This window comes from Oncorhynchus nerka, linkage group LG3 (genome assembly GCF_034236695.1).
Source record: "Oncorhynchus nerka isolate Pitt River linkage group LG3, Oner_Uvic_2.0, whole genome shotgun sequence".
NCBI classification, from domain to species: domain Eukaryota; kingdom Metazoa; phylum Chordata; class Actinopteri; order Salmoniformes; family Salmonidae; genus Oncorhynchus; species Oncorhynchus nerka.
Window position 1 is genome coordinate 21166311 of NC_088398.1, and position 18569 is coordinate 21184879.

Genomic DNA, 18569 nt, shown 5'->3' on the forward strand with positions numbered 1-18569 from the left:
TAGCTAGCTCTTTCCTAATTTAGCCATGGATGGAAATAGGGATTTGGACTTGTGGTTTTACTTAATTATCCATACTGGCCAATGATTATAACAGTGATTCTGATCCAACCATTAATTCCTACATTGTGCCCCTGGCCTGAGAGGATGGAAGTTCAATATGTAGCTTGATGTAAAAGGCTCATGTTAACTAGCTAACATTGCCCATGAAAGGAAGTTAGACTAGCAAGCAAGCATTTTAGCCATGTAGCCTAGGACAACAATAAATAAAAGAGTGTACTATATGACAGAGTGACTGTTTCGTCAACATTAAAGAGGATGGCATTGGCCTTTCTCTACAAGTAGGGTGAGTTAACAAGTGTTTTCGACTTGCACAAACTTTCTCACACACACACACACACACACACACACACACACACACACATGAATCAGAACCATGGACAGCCACATTATATTTAGCTTACGTTGATTGGACTAAATTGTTTTTGGTTGCTTTTAGTTGTCACTGTAGTAGACTAAGCATAGGTGATATGATGATGTTGAAATGTTGAAGTTGAAATGTTTCATCTCAATCTCTTCTTTCAAAGACTCATCATGGACACTCTTACTGACAGTTATGCCTGCTTTGCGTGATGTATAGTTGTCTCTACCTTCTTGCCCTTTGCGCTGTTGTCTGTGCCCAATAATTACTGTACCATGTTTAGTGCTGCTACCATGTTGTCATATTGTGTTGCTACCATGTTGTCATGTTGTGTTGCTACCATGCGGTGTTGTCATGTGTTGATGCCTTGTTATGTTGTTGTCTTAGGTCTCTTTATGTAGTGTTGTGTTGTCTCTCTTGTTGTGATTTGTGTGTTTTGTCCAATATTTATATATATTTTTTATCCCCCGCAGGAGGCCTTTTGCCTTTTGGTAGGCCATCATTGGAATGTGTTCTTAACTGATATGTCTAGTTAAATAAAGGTTCAATAAAATAAAAAAAAATGGTGCTGGAGAAGTGTTTTCTTTGCATCTTGTGGTAACTCTCCTTGTGGTAACTCTCCTTGTGGTAACTCTAAACCAATAGTTGTTTAGTGGTCAAAAAATTTCTGAAACATTAACTTGACCATACAGTAGGTCATGTAACTGTTACATATATATATATATATATATATATATATATATATATATATATATACAGTGCCTTGCGAAAGTATTCGGCCCCCTTGAACTTTGCGACCTTTTGCCACATTTCAGGCATCCAACCTCTCCATCCAACCTCACTGAGCTCGAGGTGTTTTGCAAGGAGGAATGGGAAAAAAATGTCAGTCTCTCGATGTGCAAAACTGTTAGACATACCCCAAGCGACTTACAGCTGTAATCGCAGCAAAAGGGGGCTGAATAATTTTGAACGCCCAATTTTTCAGTTTTTGATTTGTTAAAATTTTTTGAAATATCCAATAAATGTCGTTCCACTTCATGATTGTGTCCCACTTGTTGTTGATTCTTCACAAAAAAATACAGTTTTATATCTTTATGTTTGAAGCCTGAAATGTGGCAAAAGGTCGCAAAGTTCAAGGGGGCCGAATACTTTCGCAAGGCACTGTATATATATATATAGCTATTGTGTACTACACACATGAGGGGGTGACCCTTGGCCCTATTTAATCATACAGGTCACTGGGACTCTGGGGTTGGTCAGAAACAACTGTGAAAGAGAGAGCATGGTTGAACTGTATTTGATAGGTGTGTTGGAATTGTTATATAATGCAGAGTGAGAGAAAATAACAGTGACAGCTATGAGCTTCTTGTCAGATTTAAGGGTAGATTAAATTACACAATAGAGTACAGTAGCCTGCATACCTGTTTACTAATGGAAGGTTTGAGCAGGTGCTGTTGCTGTGGTTGCTGTTGCTGCTGCTGTGATTGCTGTATGGTTGTTGTAGTGCCTCCCTGTGACCCCTGGGGGCCCTGGCTCTCCCTGACAGAGCTCTGCTGGTGGGGCAGTCCAGGGGCTGTGTTATCTTTGACCGACAGCTGTTGCCGTGGTGCCTGTTGCCGACCTCCGTAGCCCGACTCTGGTGATAGGTTGGCACTGGGCGGTCGCGTCTTAGCGGATGGTGTGGGAGCAGCAGCCGCACTGACGGACAGCTGATGGGAGGTCTGTGATTTGACGCGTTGAGCGGGAGGCGGGGCAATGGAGCTCTGGCGCACAGGCTGGACTGTGGAGGGGGGTGTGGCCAGGGAGGAGTGGGAGGTACCAGTCTGAGAGGCCATGCCCATCTGCTGTTGCTGTTGAAGATTATCCTAACAAGGACAATTATAGAACTCCAAGTTATCCTGGTCTTAAACCTGTTTCAGATGTTTACATTATGCTAATCATATTTATGTAGGCTACAAACAAATGTTGACTTAAATTACAAGAAAGTAGGAGAGACAAAAAGGCTAATTTGCACAAAAGTAGAACATGATTGTAAACACATTCTTGACCTTAAGTTGATCCATACCTGCCCGTGCATGGACAGTTGCCGCCGTGCGAAATCAGCCCTGCTGTAGTCGTCGCTATAGCTGTGTGAGTGGATAATGGCTGGCTGCCCCAGGTGCCCTGCCCCGGTCCTCAGGGTGGACAGGTCCTCGCTGCGAGAGAACCCCCCGTGGGCGAACTGGGGGATGTACGCCTCGTGCGAGCCACCGGGATCAGGCTCCGGGGCCAGGAGCAGGGGCGGCGGGAGATGGGCCCTGCTGTGCTGGTGGTGAAGGTGGGGTCCATCTGCAGTGCCGGTGGCCAGGTGAAACAGGGGGTTCTGGAAGGAGAGTGGGTATCTCAGGGCGGCGGCCTGCTGCTGCTGCTGCTGGGACAGCGAGTCGGTGGTGGTGCCCATCTGGCTCAACTGGCTCAGCCGGAGGCCCCCTGACATGCTGGATCCCCCCGAGCCGGCCGAGAGGCGGCCTCCGGCCCGGAGCTGACCACTCAGGCCCGAGCCCAGGCCTCCTCCACCCTGGCTGCTGAGCCCTCCGAAGCTGCCCATGCCGGTGATGGAGGCCTGGGAGGAGTTGAGCATGGCCACCGACTGCAGGTTAGACACGCTGTTCATTGTGGAGTCCTGGAGGTCCATCATAGATATACACTTTATTGACACTGAGCACCTAGACGAGATTGATAGAGCTAACAGCCTTTTGTGCCCAATTCTAAAGTGCCAATAAGTTGATTAAGTTTTTTATCTATTAAGAGGGGTGGTTGTAAGCCTGAATTGCATGTCCCATGACTTACCACTAAGGTACATGTATCATTTTCCTATGAGCGCACAGCTGCCATACTATCCTGCAGTCGTCTGCCAGACTTGGCTACCACAAGGAAAGGAGATGTGCAGTTTACATAGCTTCCTGTAGAACATGTCTCCTAACAGATCCTAATGCTATCAAAATAATTCAACTAACCTTGTGGTCTGGCTCTGTGATATCGGAGCTACTGGTGCAGTAGGCAGGGCTGGATCGGGCCAAGGGAGGGCGTGTTACATAGAAAACGTCTTTGGAGGCTCGATGTGGGTGATCACGCTCTTGGAAACTCAGCTGAGGATGAGCACGAGACGGCATGACCCCCCCACCGGACACACCAGATGTAGGGGAAGGCAAGCGAGTGATATCTATGGAGCTTAAGAAAGGCAACAACACATGGCAACAGATTGGAGAAGACGATGACAAGGTTATAGGTGTATTACGAGTTTGGCACAAAAGGCACAACCCAACCACAGCATTATGGCGGGAAAGGCAAAACTTTAACAAATGCACCAACCAACCATCCTCCTAGGGCTGGTTTCCCCAACACGGATTAAACCAAATCATAGACTAACAAGTATGTTCAATGGAAATTCTCCATTCAAACTGCTTTTTTGTCCAGGACTATACTTAACCTGTTTCCAGGAAATAGGCCCATAGGATTAAATAAAGCCAGGGCACTACCTGTTGAGATCCTTCATCATGAGATTCTGGAACTCCGAGGAGACTCCCCTGTTGAAGCTGGGTCGTGAGAGCAGCCTCTCCGTCTGTCTCTCATGGACTCTATCTGTCTGGTTCTGGTGGCTGGGTTGCCTCTGCAGGTGGGGGTTACGTAGGGCCATGCTGATGTCATTCAAGAGGCGGGGCAAGGGACCCAGTTTGATAATGGCATCCTGTGGGTTAGGGTTAGAAGACTGACATGAATACAAGTTAACAATGACAATAGGAAAAGCATTCAAAGGGTTAAAAAGTGTGGTTGATCATTTTAAGTATCTTATCTTTGAAAATTACAAGTGCACTTAATCATTCCATTCATTCTACTGACTCATACGTTCAGATTACTGAGTTGTCAAGACCATACATAGTTATTTTATTGTCCTGATTCCTAGTTGGACTTATTCATTATTGAATAACACTACAATGGTTATCTGTAACTTGTACTTTTCTTATTGGTCATATGTTGTAGAGGTTATATTGTTAATATTTACCCTGATCCTCCCTACCTTGCTGAGCTGGGCCATGACCTCCCAGAGGAGGCTGTGCAGTATGGACAGCTCCCTGCCCAGGTCGATGTAGCCCTCGAAACCCCCCGCGTTGCTCACACTGTCCAGGTTGGAGATCTCATAGAGGAATTGTTGCATGGAGCCCCACTCCATCTCTAAGAACTCATTCATGAAGCACATGTACTCCTCTTTCATACCAAACCTGAGGGAGAGAGAGAAGAAGAGTCAAAATGCTATAAACTCAGATTACACATCATCGGCTGGTTTCCCGGACACAGAATTAGCCCAATCCTGGATTAATAACTAATAAGAAATTTCGATGGAGTGTCTACATTGAGCATGCTTTTTAGTCCAGGACTAGGCTTAAATCTTTGTCACCAGAAAAATACTCAAAATATCACAGAGGTTTTAGCATAAGCATAACATTATAAGTTGTAGTGAATGAATGAACTGACTTGGAGAAGTTGGCCAGGTTCTGCACCACTTTGGAGATGAGGGTGAGCGTGCGCGACGTCTGCTCGTCTGGGTACTCCTGGGTCAGGTTAAACAGGGAGGGGGACATGACGGCCGGACACAGGAAGCGCAGGAATAGGGAGCCGCTGATTAGGCGGTCTGCGATGTCCTCCCTCCCCCTCTCTGCACAGCGCACCCTCCACGAGGCAAACACCTCCTTCAGCTCTCGAGGAAACACACTGCAGAGAGATACAAATATACAGTGTGTTATTATCGTTTGATAGTATATTCTGGCTTTAGTAAGGCAGTGTATGCCAACTACTGAATGCATATCTGGTGTGTTCAACAATCAAAATTATGTAAATAAGTCTTTGGGTGCTGTAGACCAGGAGTAATCCTACTTGAATGAAAACAGTAAACACTCATATGCCAACTACTGACCAATGGGAGTTGACGATTTTGCAGAGTGCCAGTTCGCAGCACATACGGAGATTGGCTTGGTGATCTGGAAGGACAGAGGGCGGTGTCCTCATGGGGTCCACCTCGCAGTTCTCCTCTGATTCGTACAGCGCCCTTATGAACTCACCTGAAACAAACACAATATCACTGACCATTAGGCAAACACAGAAAGATAATGAATACATCACAGCAAGAACAGTTCAACAACATGTATTGAGTGATAAATGTGAAGTATTCGAAGGCCACACCTATTGCATCCTTGAGGTACTTATGTCCAATCAGCTTGAGATACTCTTCTATGGCTTTGGTGGCCAGAGTGTTCTCTCTGAAGATAAGGTGTTCTCGGTCTATGAATCTATCTACCTCACACATCGCCATGTCTGAAAGAAAATCCTGGGAAGAAACAAAACAGAAACATCAACATAGCATAGACTTTCTTTTTAAAACATTCAATTATAATCTATTGGGTACTCTCAAATTCAATTTTGAGGATATAACGCCTTTCCTCAGGTCAGAGTAATTTGTTACGTTTAATATTCCTTCTGTTTCAATCTCTTTTGGTTTATGGTTTGGTAAGAAAACCAAGAAGTAGTCAAACTAATGTTAATTTTGTAGCTTATATTGCCTTAAAGATAGAATATGCAGGTTGTGGGTGCCCCCCATGCTGACCCACTTCTTCTGTTGTGTTTTCACTTTGAACAAAAACAAGGGGTTTCAGCCCTGAGCCGCCTTGGGCTGGCATTCTGGGCAAGGTGTGTCTTTGCACTAAAACCTGCCTACTCGAACGACCCTGCTGCCATGCTCCAGAGCTGGAGAAGAAGTGAAAGTCACTTGCAAGCTATAGTCGCAAGAAACAAACACAGAGCAGACGAAGCCAACGAGCTAGCTAACTTATTTGCTGATAAACTGTCCTGGTAGCAGGGCCAGCGTTTTCAGAAAATGTAGACAGAAACAAGCATCATTCTCAGTTCTTGGATCTGAATCAACTCGACCCCAAAAGAGAAAAAGAAGCGGAAAAAAGACTGCTCATGACCAATCCAGAAACCGGATAAATATTGGAATTAATTTTGAAAGGTGGAAGAGTGATGCCCAAATGGCCACCATTGTCATGGACAGGTAGGTAAGTGTTGGGTTGTGTTTTTAGCCTACGTTTTTTTTAGCTACATTAGCTGCTAACCTTAGTGTGTTCAATGTTCAAGCTTGCTAACATGGCTACTTAGCTAGCTAGCTGACATATTTTGTATTTGGAAACTAACGATAACTAGCTACATCATGTAGCTACACTGCATAAACAACACTAAATGCCCAATGCCTTTATTTCAACTAGCTAACGTTAGCTAGTTACGTAAAGCTAAATATGCAGATTGTTGACATGATAGTGTGTTTGGTTTGTAGATGATAATGCTAGGTGGTTGACCGCATTTTCAACCTAGGACCACCCAAAAATGCATCATCTAGCTATACAGTGACATCACGCAAACATTTTTTTTTCTCAGGGAGATACTGGTGGAGACTGATTTCAAGGGAACCTGAGGTTGTAGAAGTTGTGATTGTGGAAAAGTCCAAAAGAGAGGTAAACATTTTTATGGAATGTTTTGTGATTGAATAATAATTGGATTGGTAATCGACCAATGGAAGCTATGTTTGCCTGTTCAGCATATTGCTTACATAGCATGGCATTGAGGCCTACCGTGAACTGCCCAACTTCAAGGACTGAATGAATATCCAGTGTGGCCAGTAAAGTAAACAATGGCTCATCTGCATGACATATTGCTAGACCATGGGCCATCAAGTAATAGGATGGTTACATTAGCATGACACATGTTACACTGGTTACAGCGCAACACCACATCCTATGTATTTAAAGGACACTGTTATGACATTGACCTATTTGGCAGTAATGCCCCCCCCCCCCCCCCCATTTAGCTGGCATATACACAGGATACAGTGAGGTGTATACAGGAATATGACCTTGCATTGTACCATGTACTATTGAAGTAACAACTTGTTTAATGTTTCATGCCCATACTTACCTTTGCTTTCCCCGTGCTCTGTAATATGTGGACCAGCGCACAGGCCACCTCTTCTTTACTCTTCACACTCAGTAGAGGCTCTAGCACCGCACACAAAGTTCGGTAGTTATTGGTAACATACTCGGCAAACTCCTTGTACAGCTCCATGGGCAGGATGCTCATGGTCTGGTAACGAGACTTGAGGCGTAGGGAGGCATTGATGATCTTGCCCCCTGCTTGCCCCTTGGCCAGGATGCTAGGCTGGATGACCGGGTACCACTGCTCCACAAACTGTCGGCCTGTGATGCTGGAGATAGGGATACTGACCAGTCCCAGGTATGTGCTCTTTTCCTGATAGAAGAGGGGAAATGAATATGGAATTTTGTGGTCAAGAGTTATGGGGCCATTAAGAAAGAGGAGAAAAAGAAGATAGTAATGAACCTAAAGTATATTCATCTTAATCATTGGGCAAACTGCTTTAACCAGTCTGCAAAAAATGTCATTTTAACCAGTTTCATCCCGTTTTTTACACTGGTGAGAGAGTTGTCTCTTCACCTTGCGTCTCTTCTTGTCAGTCTCCTTGTAGAGATGAAGGCGTAGGTTGCGGACGGCTGGCAAGTTGTTGAACTCAAAGTGTTCGCCCCAGAACACGGTGTCAGTCCGGGGCTTGCTGGTGGTGCGTGCGTAAAGCATGTCGTCCAGACAAAGTTCGCAGTAGTAGCGCTTCTTGGCGGGAAGCTCCCGCGCCTCGATGATCCAGAGTTTCAGCACGTTGTCCACCCTCCGACTGTTGTCCTGAAGAGGGGCGAAGAGAGGGTGGCAAAAGGACAAGGCAGAACAGGGAGGAAAGAAAACCAAAGGGAAAAAGACCAAAGAGAAAAAGAAAGCCAAAGGGAGAGGGAGGGTTGAGTGGGTTAAGAACAGTGGTGTAAAGTACTTCAGTAAAAATACTTTAAAGTACTACTTAAGTCATTTTTTGGGGTATCTGTACTTTAGTATTCATATTTTTTACAACTTTTACTTTACATTCCAAAAGAAAATAATGTACTTTTTAATCCATACATTTTCCCTGACACCCAAAAGTACTCGTTACATTTTGACAGGAAAATGGTTCAATTCACACACTTATCAAGAGAACATTCCTGGTCATCCCTACTGCTTCTGATCTGGCGGACTCACTAAACACAAACGCTTCGTTTGTAAATTATGTCTGAGTGTTGGAGTGTGCCCCTGGTTATTAGTCAATAAAAAAATTAAAAACACAATTGTGCCGTCTGGATTTCTTAATATAAGGAATTTGAAATTATTATAGTTTTACATTTGATACTTAAGTATATTTTAGCAATTTCATTTACTTTTGATACTTAATTATATTTCAAACTAAATACTTTGACTTTCTCAAGTCGTATTTCACTGGGTGACTTTCACTTGAGTTATTTTCTTTACTTTTCTTTACTTTTACTCAGGTTTGACAATTCAGTACTTTTTCCACCACCAGTTAAGAACAGTCTAAGAACAATATGCACACATACAGATGGAGATAAATTAGATAATACATATGTACTGGAGGCATGAGAGACAGAAAGTGGATGTGTGATTGGTATGTTGCAGCAGAGAGCTGCATTTTCTGAACATGATTACAAAGAGCCAACTATGTCTGAAATCCCCCCATGGGAGGAGAGCATGCTGTGCAGATTGCACAGAGTGATGTTTTAGTCAGGGGTGAGTCATTTCAACTAGTCTGAAATGCCACTGGATCGCTCAGCCTTGGCTCAGATCAGCTCTTAATACCGAATTTAGATTGCTAAGTAAATCAGCAATGTTCCAAAGTTGTTTTTTCTTAAGTACTCCATTGGTATGCCACCTGACAATTAATGTGGACGCCCGCCGAGTTGCAACCGTTCATCATGAATTTCAATAAGAAGAAGAATCAAGAGCGCCTGTCTGCCCAGCGACGGTTGCGAAACCTAATGAACATCCTGGTCTCTATCGACATCGCACCTCGTCTTATCTCTCCCATCATGTGTCTGGTTGGGAAATTCATGAGGGTGCAGAGGATATTTCGGAGCCCCGTGTTGAGTCCTTGGAGCCCCATGATTCAGCCAGGAACCCCGCAGTCACAGCATCTGGATGAGTCAATCCACTCGGGCTGATGTTTCCTCTCGGTTTGCCTTAATAACTGCAGCTCCCTTGCTGCCATCAAGAGCAGTTATCTGTCTCTCGTAATGTCTCTTTTGATAAGAGGGAGGGGGGGGGGGCTATTACGCAGACCTAGGAGATCAGGCGTAGCTGAAATTAGAAGATCTGTTTTAATCAACCGCATCTAAAGTGCTGAGTTTGCTCTTTTTAGTTATCTATTTAACTCTGATGATAGTGTAGAAGTGCTGTGTTCTAATATGTACTGTATCTGGTGACTATACATTACAGACATAGACAAACAGAGAGCACATGGAGGTTACAGTAAACAAAATGAGGAAATGCTCATATTGAAACAGACATTGAAGACAGGGGAGAAGGAGAGAGGCACTGACAGAACGAGAAGTAACTTAATTTCTCGTCCTTGTTTCCCCACCTTGTTGGGTTTGACAGCTCTCTGAAGATTCTCGATCCATTTGTCTCTCTCTGCACCCGAGCGACATGCAAAGCACTTGGTTCCCGAAGCCGTAGTCACCTGAGGTTACCAACGGTAACATCAACAGCCACAACCATTAGCAACTTGGGAGAAGATGACAAGTGGCATAACAACGTCCTTTAATCACAGAGACTTTTGTCATGTACACATTGGCTATGGGAAAGTGAGCCATGCAGTGGAATCTGTTTTCACAACAAATTTCTGTGACAAATCAACTTGGGACATGAGCTCATTTCGAGCCGCCCATCATCTACCCAACATTAGTGGCATTAGTAGCAATAGTAGACAGACCTGGGTTCAAATGCTATTTAAAATATTTAATATTTATTTGTTTGCTTTAGCCTGCCTGGAGTGGCAGATGGACAGGATTTGAACTCTATCTTCTTCTATTGGTTCCACTGCACCAGGCAAGATCAATCAAGCTCAGCAAAAGTATTTGAAATGATATCAAATAGTATTTGAACCCAGGTTTAATTAGTAGCGCTATCTGGGTTCATTATGTGTGTGTCGTGTCAGCCTCACCTCGAAACAGTACTCCTGTCCCAGGATGCTGGAATGGACGGGCTTGATGATGGCATCCTCGTCCAGGGTGAGGTCCAGCGCCTCGGCTGCACTGCTAGGAGACAGCAAGGACTCATGGGAGTGGGACTCTTTGAAGCTCTGCATCAGGCGCGTTCTGGGTGGGGAGCAGAGACACAGTGAGAGGAGCAGAGTGAGTCTCATACATTACAGTACAAAGCATTCTGAACTGTGTTTTTTTTTCTACATAATGTTTCCTCTATCATTTCCTATGGCTAAAAAAGAGCTTCTGGACATCAGAACAGCTATCACCAACTTCGATTTGGACGAGGACTTCTACTTCAATGAGTCGGAGAAGAAAGACATTGATTATCCCGGGCCTGGCCCAAATCCCTGACACCCGAAGAAGGAGGAGACGCCGCTATAGAGGCCGGTGTACAGGATACCTGACAAGACTACGTCAGAGAGTGGATAAATAAACTGGATTAGGTCCGTGCGAGACGATTCCATCATCGTGGACTACAGGAAACAGAGGACCGAGCACGGCTCCATCTACATCGAAGGTGCTGTAGTGGAGCAGGTCGATAGCTTCAAGTTCCTCTGTGTCCACATCACTAAGGAATTATCCTGGTCTACACACACCAACACAGTTATGAAAAGGGCAAGACAACGCTTCTTCCCCCTCAGGAGGCTGAAAAGATTCGGCATGAGCCCTCAGATCCTCAAAAAGTTCTACAGCTGCACCTTTGAGAGCATCTTGACTGGCTGCATCACCACTTGGTATGGAAACTGCTTGGCATCCAACCGCAAGGCACTATAGGGGGCAGTGCGTACGGCCCAGTACAACACTGGTGCCCGAGCTCCCTGTCAGAGGAAGGCCCTAAAAATTGTCAAAGACTCCCGCCACCCAAGTCATAGACTGTTCTCTCTGCTTTCGCACAGCAAGCGGTACCGATGCATCAAATCTGGAACCAACAGGACCGTAAACAGCTTCTACCCCCATGCCATAATACTGCTAAATAGCAAGTCCATGTAGCTATTGGTTAACTATTTAACTATTTGCATTGACCCTTTTTTGCATCTCTTTTGACTCATCAAATATGCTACTGTTATTGTTTATTATCTATCCTGTTTATTATCTATCCTGTTGCCTAGTCACTTTATCCTGTACATACAGTGCCTTGCGAAAGTATTCGGCCCCCTTGAACTTCATGATTGTGTCCCACTTGTTGTTGATTCTTCACAAAAAAATACAGTTTTATATCTTTATGTTTGAAGCCTGAAATGTGGCAAAAGGTCGCAAAGTTCAAGGGGGCCGAATACTTTCGCAAGGCACTGTATCTACCTCAATTACCTGTTACCCCTGCACATCGACTCAGTACTGGTACTCCGTGTATATAGCCAAGTTATCATTGACTCAGTACTGGTACTCCGTGTATATAGCCAAGTTATCATTGACTCAGTACTGGTACTCCGTGTATATAGCCAAGTTATCATTGACTCAGTACTGGTACTCCGTGTATATAGCCAAGTTATCATTGACTCAGTACTGGTACTCTGTGTATATAGCCAAGTTATCATTGACTCAGTACTGGTACTCCGTGTATATAGCCAAGTTATCATTGACTCAGTACTGGTACTCCGTGTATATAGCCAAGTTATCGTTACTTATGGTGTATTTATTCCTCGTGTTATTTTTGTATTGTTTTCTCTGCATTGTTGGGAAGGGCCTGTAAGTAAGAATTTCACTATTAGTCTATTCCTGTTGTTTACAGAGCATGTGACAAATACGATTTGATTAGGCACTACAGAGGGTAGTGTGTACGGCTCAGTACATTCCCAGGGCCAAGCTTCCTGAAATCCCGGACCTCTATATCAGGCGGTGTCAGAGAAAGGCCTTAAAATTGTCAAAGACTCCAGCCACCCTAGTTATAGGCTGTTCTCTCTGCTACCGCATGGCTAGTGGTACCGGAGCACCAAGTCAAGGAACAAGAGGCTTCTAAACAGCTTCTACCCCCAAGCCATACGACTCATGAACAGCTAATCAAATGACTACCCAAACTATTTGCAACCCCCCTCCCCGGTACCCCCTCTATATGGCCCTGCTATTGTTATTTACTGCTGCTCCTTAATTATTTGTTTTTCTTATCTCTTACTTTGTATTTTCTTAAAACTTAATTGTTGGTTAAGGGCTTGTAAGTTAGCATTTTACTGTTGTATTCGGGGCATTTGACAAATAAACTTGGATTTGATTTGATTAGGGGGATGATTAAGTCAACAAGGCAACTGGCACCATGTGGCCAAAAAAATGCAACCACTGTCAATATTTTTCATTTGAATGTCGGCATACACTTCTTTAACTAAAGGGACTACCATCTGTTTATAGCTCCCTACAATCTCACTAACAAATCTAACTGTGACAAGGGTAGTGGAATACAATCAGTCATTGAGGGCACAGAGAGCCAGAGATCTTTCACAACGGCAGGCTCGGTGGAGTTCTTCTGAGATACACTCGAGCATATCTGATTCCGAAAAGTTGAGAAACAGCACGCAACCATTCTGCTTTTCATGCCAACGGATTCCGTCTGTACTCACAAATTCTGTGTTCGGTGAGCTTGCAAAGAGGTCACATCAAAAAACAATGTGATGCTCGTCTCACAACGGGTCTAATTGTCACCTGAAGAAGTCAACACATTAGCAATCAATTAGAGTTTCACTGGATTACATTATATTTGAGCGTAATGACAATAGTGTTATGATTACATTTCTTGGACAACAAAGCTGCGTTTCTATTGACAGCCATACATGCATAGAATTGTCCATGACGCTTGACCGCCTTTCCCGCCATGCCCGCCCACACTGACTTATACATATATACACATAGACACACACATACCAATTATGCTACAATGCCACTGAACTGAAGAGGATACAGATACAGAGTGCCAGAAAGGGGAATGACAGAGACCACAACACAGAAAAAGCAGAGAGAAGAAAGTAACAGTCTCCCTACTATGATGTCCCTGGTGCATCCAGCTCTCTCGCGTTCTCCCTGTGCCACTGTTTTTGTGGACGTTCACTCATAACGTGCATCAGAACATTGAATACTTACAGTGGAGTGTGAGAGAGAGAGAAAGAGAGAGAGAGAGAGAGAGAAAGACAGGAGAGAGATGTCGAGAGAGAGATAAAAATAGACCCAAAGAAATGAGTCAGAATGAGAGAAATAAAGGACAGTGGGGGAGGTCGAGAAAGGGAGGGCGAGAGGGTGAGAGAGACAGAGGGAGAGAGAAGGAGAGGGGGAAGACGGTGGGAGAGAACCTCTCAGAGGAAATCAAGTTGTTATGTAAACTGTTGGTACTTTAGAGAAGAAGGGAGTGGCAGGGCAGATGAGAAAACAGAGAGAGACTAAAAGAGATAGATATGGTAGAAGAGGAGACACAAGAGGGCAGCAAATGAATGAATGCAAATTGCAATGCAACACAGCTAAGCCACACTGGAAACAACTCCATCCCCCAACATGCACTTTCTACCAACATTCTCTGTACCGAAGATGCAGGCAGGTGTTTCAAAAACAACAAAAAGTATTCTAAAAAGTGAAGTAAAACTGCCCCATCAACTACACCTCAAGCAACTTATCCAACGTAACAACACAGAATATGTATAAAGTCACCCTATTAGGATAGGTCATTCTCACAAACAAGTAAGGGACTAAATACCAGAAAATGACCAAAACAACCCACACATCTCCCTTACCTGCAGCAGGTAGCCTAGTGGTTAGAGTGTTTGGCCAGGTTGCTAGATTGAATCCCCGAGCTGACAAGGTAAAAATCTGTCGTTCTGCCCCTGAACAAGGCAGTTAACCCACTGTTCCTAGTCCGTCACTGTAAATTAGAATTTGTTCTTAACTGACTTGTCTAGTTAAATATATATATATTTTTAAGTAAGCCAGGAGACGACCAAAAGCCAACTGTGTTTGAACTAAGGACTTTGAAAAGGAAATCAGTCTTTGATGCTTTGAAGACCACATCCCTGGCGAAACATGACGAACTTCAGAAGCTGCTTGACCTGTCTTTCTGTGTATCCTCAGACTTAACCATCCATGAAATACGTCCGGATGTCTTCAATGAATAAATCATGAAAAGAACAGCTCCTCGACCGCACTTAAGCCCTTTCAAGATCCAAATGACCTCTTCTACACAGGTCAACTTGGAGTAGCTACAACACAAATGGCATGTCACTGATTTACCATTGTTTATTTAGCTAGCTACTGGCACTATCATGCTGACAGATTTGCATAAAATCCATATGTTGTTTTCTCAATTTATGTTGTTTTCAATTTATTCAGTATGTATCCCTGCAGAGAAGACTACCCCTATTAGCATCATTAAATCGTATAGCCTGGTATAATTCAATTTTATTCCCCACACAGGTTCATCTAAGGTATGTCCGTTCTGTGGCCATACAGCTGTCTGATGGTTGCCATGGAGAGGTCGGGACTTTTTATTAAATCTTGAATTGGTATTCTCCATGTATTAAGCCGTCATAAAAAATGTAGTATGTAAAATGGGAGTGCAGCGGCACCGAAAGGGGCGGTTGTGAAACAAACACTTACTGTCAAGGCTTACTGGTTTCACTATAGCTAGGAGTAATACTAAAAGCACAGTACCTGCCATATTGTCCTTGAAAGGTATCCAAAATAGACACAAGAAAGCATCTTTAAGAGTCACACATACATGTGGACACACCGGTAGGAGTGTACACACACACACACACACACACACACACACACTTGAAAAGACACATTGCAATGCAGCACAGCTAAGCCACACTGGAAAAAACTCCATGCACTTTCTACCAACATTCTTCCCCCAACATGCCTACCTGACCTGTTCCGCACACAGAGAGAGCAGGGAACACACGCACACACTCACAGAAACACACACACACACAGACACACACAGAGACTCGTACCTGTCCTGGTCGGCACTGCGGAAGCGGGGGAGGATCATGTGTCGGAAGCTGCTGGTGCGGTCCAGTTTGGGCTGACTCTTAGCCCTCTTGATAGAGCCCTTCAACCTTCTACTGAGGAAACTCTGAACAGGGCAGCCATGGAGAGAGGGAGGAGGAGGTGAAGAATGAGAGGGTGTGAAACAGATGGAGAGAGGGAGGGAGGGGACGCAGGAAAGGAGATAGATCAGAGTTGTAGAGAGGGGGAATAGGGTGAGTGTGAGTAATGATGGATATTTTGTACCCAAAAGGGATTGGAAGAAGAATAGAGGACATGTGATTTAGTGAATGACAGGTGATTGAAGGGGGAGAGCAACAGAAAGATGTATTACATATTATATCAGTCATACGTCCACAATACAGCAATAGTAGAATAGTGTAGTATCATCTGGTAACCAACAGTGGGTGGTGTTGTGCCATAAATATACCCACAATCCAACAGCATACACTGGACCTCAGTAAAAATAGGAGTTTCATATTGCAGTGCAGTTTTGTCCTGTGCTTCCATGCAACCATATTCCCCAGATTTTGATCAGCTGATTTAGTCGGTATATAACACAGGTCTTATCGAACAGGCTGTGTGTTGACACTGTGTCTTTTATAAGAAGTGCTGACAGGGAGAACATGGCTTCAATAGTAGAATGAAAATCAATGAATGATGTCATTCTCCGCAACATACAGGATAAGGTTCCATGCAACTACTATGCAGCCTTTTCCTCTCAGAGTGGAAGGAGAGACATGCTGCTGTATCTGAATAACCTCACAGTGCTTTTTTGACAGTCTTACAATGCTGTTTCACCTCAATTCAACCTCTCTCCATGTCTAACATCTACTCAGATATCAATCTGCACATTACACATCAACATTGAACACTACATTCCGGGAGGAATTTGTCTGAATTGAGACAAACCATTCACTTTTTGTGAGCTTTGTGTCCCTGAAGTCTGTTTTAAAGAAGTGACTAAAGATTTGACTAATTTGCTGACCGTCAAGGTAACCGACTGGTAGGACTAGATAAGTCATTCTGGTTTGATTAGCCAGCCTTTCTGACACGTTTAAGCCTCATACAGTCAGAACAACTGAATCACAGTGGTGGGTCACATTTGGCATAGGGAACAGAAAACTCCATAGCATTTGGCAAAGGACGTAACGTGAAGTTTAGAGGGGGTTTCTTCACCACATACAGAGACATTTGAGTCATGTACCTCGATCGGAGGCAGAGGTGCAATATGGCGTCTGGTCACTGGGCTGGAAGCGGCAACCCTCCAGTCCCCCGGCCAATTAGAAGAAGGGGGGGAGAGGGGGAGACTAAGAGACAGGCAGGGGGAGAGGGGCAGCGAGCGAGGGAGAGGGGGAGTACCGACCCCTTTCTTGTAGCGTTGCTGAGGGCAGGAGTGGCCATGGGGGAGGGAGGGGAGAGAGAGGGTGAGAGGGCGAGGGGAAGGGAGGGGTTCCACTGGCCCTGCGACAGGTGTGTGGTGGGGAGTGGAAAGGGAGGGAGAGAGAGAGGGACGGGGGGAGCGAGCGAGGGCGGGAGGAGGGAGGGGTACTCACGGATTGTCGGAAGGGTTGGGGGGGGGCAGTGGGAGGGATCTCCATGCTTGGCTGCTTCACGTTGGCTATGCTCTTCCGCCGGGCGCGAGCGTTCTCTGAGAGAGAGAGGGAAGAAGACAGGTAAGAAGAAGAGAAAGAGAGAGAGAGAATCCAAAAGACAGGTGAGAGAGAGGGGGAGCGAGAGAGGGCATGGACTTGGCATGTGGTCAGCGGGGAGACGGGAGCAAAAGAGAGAAGATACACACAGTACAGACATACGGTCAGGGGAGAGAGGAAACATATGAGAAACTGACAATTAAGGTGAAAAAACCAGAAGGTGAAGTGAGTGGTAGGTAGTGTACAAAAAAAGCAAGGGAGAGAGCAAGAGAACAAGGTTAAGGGTGAGAGAAGCAATGTGATGATAATGTCCCATTCACCCTGATCTCCATCATCCCCTACTTCCTCCTCCTACCTACCATCCCCCCCTCTCCTCCTACCAGGAAAATGAGGAATGTAGATAGAGAGCTGCATGGAAAGGAAGATGAAAGAGGAGGGGTGAGGTGAGTGAATTGAAAGGGATGGGTTTTCTGCCTGGCTGTTCGACAAGGCAAATGTTAACAATCTGCACTGAGTGTGGTGGGAGAGGGAAGAGAAGAGGTAGAGAGCAAGAGAGGGAAGCAGGTGGAAGCATTAACAAACACAGTGCCTATTGACTTCCGTCCGTGAGTCAGTCCCTAATGCAGTGAATTAGGCAGTAAGGGAATACACTCTGTACTATCCATGATGGATGGCAGAGGAGACCAGTGGCCGGACAGTAGAGAAGATGGAGCACAGAAGCCCATTCTAACATTCTGTGCTGTCCATGATGGAAGGCAGGACCCACTAGACAGAGGCGTCAATTCAACATCTTTTCCACGTTGGCTCAACGTAATTCCGTTGAAATGACGTGGAAACAACATTGATTCAACCAGTGTGTGCCCAGTGGGAGGAGACCAGTGGCTGGACACAGGAGAAGATCTGTGAAAGGCAAGGAGAAGTTAACTAATGTATGCAGTTTATTAGTTTACTCCAAATGGGGGAGGGTTGGTAGGGTTTGTGGGGAATAGTAAAGGTATATAAAAAAAAAATTGTGCATATGTATGCATATATACACTACTGTCCAAAAGTTTGGGGTCACTTAGAAATGTCCATTAAAATAACATCAGATTGATCAGAAATACAGTGTAGACATGGTTAATGTTGTAAATGACTATTGTAGCTGGAAACGGCAGGTTTTTAATGGAATATCTACATAGGTGTACAGAGGCCTATTATCAGCAACCATCATTCCTGTGTTCCAATGGCACATTGTGTTAGCTAATCCTAGTTTATCATTTCAAAAGGCTAATTGATCATTAGAAACCCCTTTTGCAATTATGTTAGCACCGCTGAAAACTGTTGTGCTAATTAAAGAAGCAATACAACTGGCCTTCTTTAGAC

At 44.5% G+C, this 18569-nt stretch overlaps 1 pseudogene; it reads right to left on the reverse strand.

The window, feature by feature from the left end:
• The window catches only part of LOC115104264 (ras/Rap GTPase-activating protein SynGAP-like), a 44210-nt pseudogene extending 28578 nt beyond the window's left edge, over positions 1 to 15632 (reverse strand).
• Positions 15633 to 18569: the final 2937 nt, after the last annotated feature.